Source organism: Camelina sativa, chromosome 12 (genome assembly GCF_030686135.1).
Source record: "Camelina sativa cultivar CO46 ecotype springtype chromosome 12, ASM3068613v1".
NCBI lineage: Eukaryota > Viridiplantae > Streptophyta > Magnoliopsida > Brassicales > Brassicaceae > Camelina > Camelina sativa.
This window is the reverse complement of record NC_141891.1, coordinates 35,277,495-35,285,944: the sequence shown is the minus strand read 5'-3', so window position 1 is coordinate 35,285,944 and position 8,450 is coordinate 35,277,495. Positions and strand designations below refer to the sequence as shown.

General features: G+C 37.6%; 1 long non-coding RNA gene and 1 pseudogene across 1 annotated transcript; both read left to right on the top strand.

The window, feature by feature from the left end:
- The first annotated feature begins 1,287 nt into the window (after positions 1 to 1,287).
- On the top strand, positions 1,288 to 2,385 carry LOC147933098 (uncharacterized). The gene is made up of 3 exons (XR_015574172.1): positions 1,288 to 1,422; positions 1,506 to 1,693; positions 2,197 to 2,385. It is a non-coding gene; the product is annotated as an uncharacterized LOC147933098 (long non-coding RNA).
- Positions 2,386 to 6,069: 3,684 nt separating this feature from the next.
- Positions 6,070 to 6,948, top strand: LOC104773627 (UDP-glycosyltransferase 72E3 pseudogene; annotated as a pseudogene).
- The last annotated feature ends 1,502 nt before the right edge of the window (positions 6,949 to 8,450 follow it).

Genomic DNA, 8,450 nt, shown 5'->3' with positions numbered 1-8,450 from the left:
CTTTGTGACGGTCCTTCGGGACAGATGGTCTTTGTGACGGTCCTTCGGGACAGATGGTCTTTGTGACGGTCCTTCGGGACAGATGGTCTTTGTGACGGTCCTTCGGGACAGATGGTCCTTGTGACGGTCCTTCGGGACAGATGGTCTTTGTGACGGTCCTTCGGGACAGATGGTCTTTGTGACGGTCCTTCGGGACAGATGGTCTTTGTGACGGTCCTTCGGGACAGATGGTCTTTGTGACGGTCCTTCGGGACAGATGGTCTTTGTGACGGTCCTTCGGGACAGATGGTCCTTGTGACGGTCCTTCGGGACAGATGGTCTTTGTGACGGTCCTTCGGGACAGATGGTCTTTGTGACGGTCCTTCGGGACAGATGGTCTTTGTGACGGTCCTTCGGGACAGACGGTCTTTGTGACGGTCCTTTGGGGACGAGTGGCCTTGGTGGCGGTCCTTTTTAGGACATTTTGTTTGGCCTTGGTGGCGGTCCTCGTGAGGACATTTTTGTTGGCCTTTGTGGCGGCCCTTGTGGCGTATATATGATCCTTGTGCGGTCATGGGGTATCCCGGTGGGGGGATATGTGGTTGGTAAGACATTGAGATGTTTTACGCGAGCCACGGGAAGGAAACCTGGATAGGGATAGGACTCAGACGTGTTCAGAATCGTTTGCTCGCGACTCTTGGGGGACTTAGGTTCTCCTAGTACTGCCATATTCAGAGACTTTGTGGCTCGGAGGTATGGTTGGTATATCGACTTGGGATGACGATCCGGGGGCGCGCTGTAGGGTGGCAACCCGAGAGACGAGTTTGGATTTTCCTTATATATTATGGCATGCGGGCTTCGGCCTGATGAGGAGCCAACATTTGGCATGCAGACTTAGGTCTGATGAGGAGCCAATAAAACTCAAGGTTTAGGCCTATGAGTAAAGGAAAGTCCAAAAAGTCAAGAGCAAATGACGCCTGGAGCGTGAGTCTATCGCCTAGAGGTGACCTTCTGTAGATCAGTCGGAGGAGTGCGGGCCGTGGAGACGGTTGCACGGGAGTCCTTGGCTGATGGTTGTTCGAGATTCGAGGACGAATCCAGTTTGGTGGGGGAGAATTGTAACACCCGCAAACCAATTTGAGTGTTTTGGGTGAGGGTGTCGATCGACACCAAGGGGGTGTCGGTCGACACCACTGATTTTCTGGTTCGACCAGATTGAGTTTTTAATCGATTTGGACCGATTTGGTTTAGGTAAAACCATTAAACCGTGATATTTAAGTGGGAGAATGACCTAGGTCGTGTTTTGTTGTTGCCTAGCCGCTGAAAACAAAGAGAAAGAGGAGAAGGAAGAGTAAAACTTGATTTTTGTGTTCAAAGCAAAAAGGAACAGAATCGTCAGGGTTTGGGAGAAGGAAGATCTGTATACTCAAATCGTTTTGAAAGGTATTGAGTTTTGGTAGGGTTGTAGCTAAGAGATTTTCGTACACTCTCCTTTTTACAGAAGTGATTTTGGGTTAATATTCTAGGAGATATCGACAGTTTCGTGGGGCGTTTCTTCTCAGTCGCGGATTGAGACCTGCGGGAGTTTCGGGATCGATTGCGGTTTCATCTGAGATCTGATCGTGCTGAATTTTTGTGGGAAGCTTCGTGACGCCTAGGAATAGCTTTTCACCGGAGGGATTTGATAGTTAACGGTTCATTTTCATTTTAGAAGGTGAGTGCATGACCATAGCTTATCTAAGCCTTTGATTCCTTTGTTCTTGCTTGTTCTTGCTTGTTTGTGTGTTTTCTTGCTTGGGATTGGTTGAAACAGGTTCCTACGGAGGTTTAGGGCTTGGGTCGTGAGTATTGGGCGATTTGGAGGAGTTTCGGAAGTGAGATTCGACTCTCGTTTTCGTGCGGATCGCAGTTGCATAGGGAGTGTCGATCGATACCACTTGGTGTCGGTCGACACCAGAAAATTGGGCATCGATCGACACTGTGGGGTAGTGTCGGTCGACACCACTGAGCCAGTGTCGATCGACACTAGGTTGGTGTCGGTCAACACCTCCCTTCCAGTTAGTCGATGTTTGATTTCCTGGTTTGTGTGTTTGTTTGTTGCTTGTCTTGGAACTTTGGAATCATTGTTGCTTGTGTGTATAGCCCAGTAGATGGGAGGATTGCCTCACTGAGTGTTTATCAAATACTCATGCATCTCAATTTGTGTTTGTGGTGCAGGTAAAGGCAAAGTGTGATCGTGGAATCAAGGCAATGAAGAGGAGGATGTTCTAGGGATTCGATTGGATGTTGTCTGGCATTGCTAGGTTGCTAGAGTTGGGTCATTAGAAACATTGCTAGGTTGTTGGTTCCTTGTTTCTTGTTGTTTGGATTGATTATTGTTGATGATTATGGTTATTGGTTTTATTTGAAGTATTATTGGATATTATGTTGGTGTTGTTATTTCCGCTGATGTTTGTGATTGTGGTTAGGTGGCTAGTGGGTATGGGACCACTAGTTGTAGTTCTATTTATTATATTATATTTATTATTGTTATTTATTAAAAAAAAAAAAAAAAAAAAAAAAAAAAAAAAAAAAGGTCGTTTCAAGCTTCCAGAAACTCTCTGTTTCAACCAGAGTGTTTCAGACACTTGGTTAATTCCACATTAACCTTCTGATCTGTAGACTACAACCTTCACTTCTTGTCCTATTTATGTTGAGAAACCAGAGTTGCACCTGCCATTAACCACATGAATAGAATAGAGATAACCAATACAACAAGGCATGTGTAACAAGAAGGATCTTCCTGACTTGCACGTTGCTAAATTTCATTGACATCTCCACAAAAGAAAGTAACATACGCATGAGAAAATCCCACTCGACTTTGATCATAAATTTCGTCCTTGAGCTAAACACGTAGATTCCCTCATCTTGTTTATTAGTCTTGTAGCTCATATGTAAATCTTCTCTAGTTAAGCCACAAAAACAAAAACATACGAAAAACATTTTCATACTCGGTCACTTCAACTTCACGTATCTCTCCATAAAAATCATCGTAACAAGGATTCTCCTCTTTATAGATATTAAAAACAAAAGCACTATATAAAGATCTTGTTATGGAGATCTGATCTACCGAATTGTGAAAAAAGAAAATCTCACTTCGACCACGATCTGAAGGTTCGTGCGTCGATGTATTGTCGATGATGATACATGATCTGAATATCAATAGTTCGGGTCAACCCATAATCAGCATGCACAATTTAAAATGACCAAACTGCCATTTTTGCGTTTTTTTCCTTAATTTTGTTTCCACTAATGTAATAATAGAGAAGTTCAAGAGAATTTGTTAGAAATACATTTTTTAGATATCTTTTTTCAAAAATACTCATTTTTAAAACATTTTCATGTTTGACTTTTTTTATCTCAATTTCAATATGTTAAATAATTTTTTTTTTTTTAAGTTTGTATTCTCTATTTTACATGTAGTATATAGTTTTAAGAAGATAAAATTTTTAGTATTTAAGATTTAGGATTTAAATTTTAGTTATTTTGTATATTAAAAAGGTTATTTCGGAAAATAGACCACCTAACAAAATATTTTGAAAAGTACCATTGAAAAAAGATATTTTTAAAAATGTCCCGAAGTTTAATCATACATACCTAAAAATGCTACTCTAAGAACTATACCTAAGAACTATATAAAAATCAATTAATTCAAATAAATGAACATTTTAAAATAGGAAAGATAATACTATGAATTTATTTTAGTCATACTGTTATTATTCAAATTTTATCCAAAAAATGATCATATTCCAAATTTAGAATGGGTTAATAAATTTTATAATAGGAGTAAGATTTTAATGCATGTTGGAGTAAATAAACTATTTATGTAATTATATTTATAAAATTATAAACATAAAAATAAAATTGTAGTGAAACATTAGTTTCTAAGAAACATATACTACAAAGATTTCTTATGAAATTTCATTTAAAGAAAAATAAAAGATTAATTACTCAACTCAACTTAAAAGTTTTGATCTAAAACGAAGATATTGTAATGGTCACACTTTTTTTAGAAAAATAGAAAAAAGAATCTTGAAAACCTAATCCATCTAAAAAACAAAATCAATGGTCAAAAAATATTAGAAAAATAATATTAGAAAAACAAAATCAATGGTCAAAAAATATTAGAAAAATAATATTTAAGCCGTTACAAAAAGTGACATGTGATTTGTATAGCATATCTCAGAAGGCATATTATCGACTAGAGCTACAATTCTGTAACATTATAAAAACAAAAATAAAACAAGTTTGAGATTTCATCAATTTTATCAAATGTTTTTAACCAAAATATTGGCAGAAACAATATATTTAAAGTACACCATATTTCTTTGAGAAGACAAAGTTGAGGTTGCATCACAAATTTAACATCTAAAAATAATATGTAACTTGGATTAGTGAATAGATATTCATTGTTGGATTTAACCGTTTCACCATCTAAGCATTCTTGACTTGGTCGGAAATTCTATTATAGCAGGTGATGCATTTGGACAACCCCGTTGTAGCGACATAGCACTAAAAATATTCATAAAACTTTGTATATTTGCATTTAATGTAGGATATAAATATGTTCAAATAATCTCTATAATTAGGTCAACGATCGACATTCGACATTAAAAATTTTAAAAAGATATTTTTATGGGATATGAATATGGAATGAACTCTTCTAGGGATAAAATGTCAAAAGATTATCAACAGTATTGTTTATTGTTCCAGTAAAGTTCTTAAATCATATATTGTTACCACGTGATATATTGTTAATTTGTTAGGAAAATATTATTGTAACACTAAACAATATATGTTATATATATATATAGATTAGTAAAATAAGTATGGCACTTATATATATTTATCTTTTAAACTTCAAATTATTATATTTATATTCAATGATTCTTATGATAAAAATTTTAAACTAAAATCCCGTGCAAATAGATATAATAAAAATATTATCTTTAACTATATATATGTTATATATCACTTAGTAAAGTAAGTTTAGTGTTTATATAGATTTATACTCAAAAGTTTTTATAAATATATTTGAGCTCAAAAATTTATATTAAGAGAAAATATTTTAAATTAAATTTCCGTGCCTGCATTGGTAGAAATACTAGTCAAATATTAATTTACCACTTTTCGTGATGGCATGATGGTTTTGCCATTTTGTCTATATTGTTATGGATTTGTCATTTTTTCGGTTACAAAAATAAGATTAAACATGCGTTTAACTTCTTATGTTAGGTTTAGTTGGTTCAATTATATTTGTCCTTAGAGTTTAATATTTTTTTCATAAAATATGTATTTTATCCATAAAAAAATATAAATATAGACATTAAGTATTCAAAAATGATAAATCCAAAGTTTTTTTTATAGGAAAATGGCATATTCGTAAATGTAATCACGAAAAGGACATATCTGTAAGAATACCTTTCCACAGCCTATGGCCCTATGGTCCTCACCCAAATGTACGGTTCTGCCTGTGGCAACATTTATGTATAAATTGACTAACCATAAATTTTTTTCTTCCTCTTTTGATAACTAGACTTACAACAAAATTTACTAGATAAAAGATTTTGACATGCAATTAGTTAAATTTTCGTAGTTCTTTTATTTACAGTATTTAGATGAAGATATTTCACTTTTGCATGTTTTAGAGTGAGGAATTTCTTCAACTTTCTATTTTCTCACTTTTGCTTTTTATAATGAAAAAAAAAAAAATAGATATCTTACCTACATTTTAATTTGATTATAAAATTATTTGATATACGGTTAATTTGATTATAAAATTATTTGATATACAGTTTAATCTTTAAATTAATATATTTTATAAAACAAATTTGGCTTCTTTTTTTTTGAGAAGACCATAAGCCAACATTTTAATTTTGCACGTTATATACTTCTAGTAATGATAGAAACAGGCTATAAATTAGTGAGTAATGCATATGCAACGACCAAAGAAAATTAGAAACCCATCAATTACAAAAAAAATCCTCTCGAAAATAAAACAAAAAGCCAACTGAAGAACAAGTGATGCATATCAGAAAACCACATGCCGCCATGTTTGCCAGTCCCGGAATGGGCCACGTCATGCCGGTGATGGAGCTAGCTAAGCGTCTCTCCGCGAACCACGGGTTTAAAGTCACCGTCTTCGTCCTCGAAACTGACGCAGCCTCCGTTCAGTCAAAGTTTCTAAACTCAACCGGTGTGGACCTCGTCAATCTTCCTTCGCCGGACATTTCTGGTTTAGTGAACCCGGAAGACCGTTTGGTGACCAAGATCGGAGTCATTATGCGTGAAGCCGTTCCTGCCCTCCGATCCAAGATCGCTGCCATGCATCAAAAGCCAACGGCTCTGATCGTCGACTTGTTCGGTACAGATGCATTATGTCTCGCAGCGGAACTAAACATGTTGGCTTATGTGTTTTTCGCTTCCAACGCGCGTTTCCTCGGAGTTTCCATGTATTATTCAACATTGGACAAAGATATCAAAGAAGACCACGCAGTGCAAAGAAGCCCGCTCGCTGTACCGGGGTGTGAACCGGTTAGATTTGAAGATACTATGGATTCATATTTGGTTCTTGACGAACCGGTGTCCCGGGATTTGGTCCGTCACTATCTGGCTTACCCAAAGGCTGATGGAATTTTGGTGAATACATGGGAAGAGATGGAGCCCAAATCATTGAAATCTCTTCAAGACCCAAAACTTTTGGGTCGGGTCGCTCGTGTACCAGTTTATCCGGTTGGACCGTTATGCATACCGATAAAATCATCTAAGAACGAACATCCGGTTTTTGATTGGTTAAACGAACAGCCAGATGAGTCGGTTCTTTATATCTCCTTCGGGAGTGGTGGTTCTCTTACAGCTAGTCAGTTAACCGAATTGGCGTGGGGACTCGATCATAGCCAGCTGTTAAGAATGAAACGCTCTTTTTATTAATCTGTAAAAGAATGTTCGTTACAATTCCTAACTGACTGAAACAGAGGACTCTAGACGCAGCTAGAAGTTAACCTCTCCCAACGAAGACTCATATGTCTCGTTTCCTCACAACAAACAACATAAATCCTCTATTTTTTAACAATTCTCTTTATATACAACTCGATCTCAAGCGCACGTGTCTCCCTCCAAGTCCGCACGTGCTCCATCATCTCTGTTCTTCTTTCTGAAATGAAGCTTGTCCTCAAGCGCCAGAGTAGGGAATTGCTTCTTAAGCTCCTTTGCAAACTTCCCACGAATTTTCTTGTTCCGGCAAACCCTTCCAACGAACCAACGCTTCCAACACGCCATTAACATTGTACCTTGTCTCCAACACTTCTTCAGGCTCTAATACCAACTCTTCATCTTCATTCAACGAGTCAGGCAATGGAATAATCTGATGGCGTTCACCTAGCAATTTTTTAATTTGAGACACATGGAAGACAGGGTGAATCTTCGATCCGTCTGGAAGTTTTAGACGATAAGCCGCCTTCCCGATTCGTTCCATGATCTCATATGGGCCAAAGTACTTAGCAGCTAACTTCTGGCAAGCCCGTTTGGTCACTGATTGTTGCCTGTAAGGTCTCAACTTCAAGAACACCCATGTTCCCACCTCATACTCGACGTCTCTACGGTGCTTGTCTGCATTGTTCTTCATTAACTGTTGCGCATGAATTAGATGTCTCTTAATCTGAGCAATTTTAGTTGAGTTCCTTCATCATCCGCTCTAACTCCACAATTTTAGTTGAGTTCTCCTCAAACCTTACAATCGCTGGAGGGTCCCTCCCATACATGACACGAAACGGTGATGTCTTCAGAGAAGTGTGATACGATGAGTTGTACCACAACTCAGCCCAAGACAGATATTGATGCCAAGTTTTACGGTGAGCCGATGCCAAACATCTGAGATAAGTTTCCAAGCTTCGATTCAACACTTCTGTCTGCCCATCCGTTTGAGGGTGAAAAGCTGTGCTATACTTGAGTTTAGTGCCTGAGATTTTGAAACACTCTTTCCAGAATGCACTTAAAATGTACTACCACGGTCAGAGACTATTGAAGCTGGATACCCATGGAGCTTGACCACTTCTTTGATGAATAACTTGGCTACATCTGCAGCTTCGAATGGATGCTTCAAACTCAAGAAATGACTGTATTTACTCAGTCTATCCACGATCACCATAATGACATTCCTTCCTTGAGAAGTAGGTAAACCCTCTACGAAATCCATCGTTATGTCTTCCCACACCATCTGTGGTACTAGTAGAGGTTGAAGTAAGCCTGCAGGTGCGAGAGTGGAATACTTGTGTCGTTGACAAATCTCACATTCTGATACAAACCTCTGAGTGTCTGCGAATAAGCCATCCCAATGAAAGGATTGTTGTATCCTTTTAACTGTCTTTAAAACTCCTGAGTGTCCTCCCATTACTCCACCATGACACTCTTCCAAGATCAATGGGATTGAACTC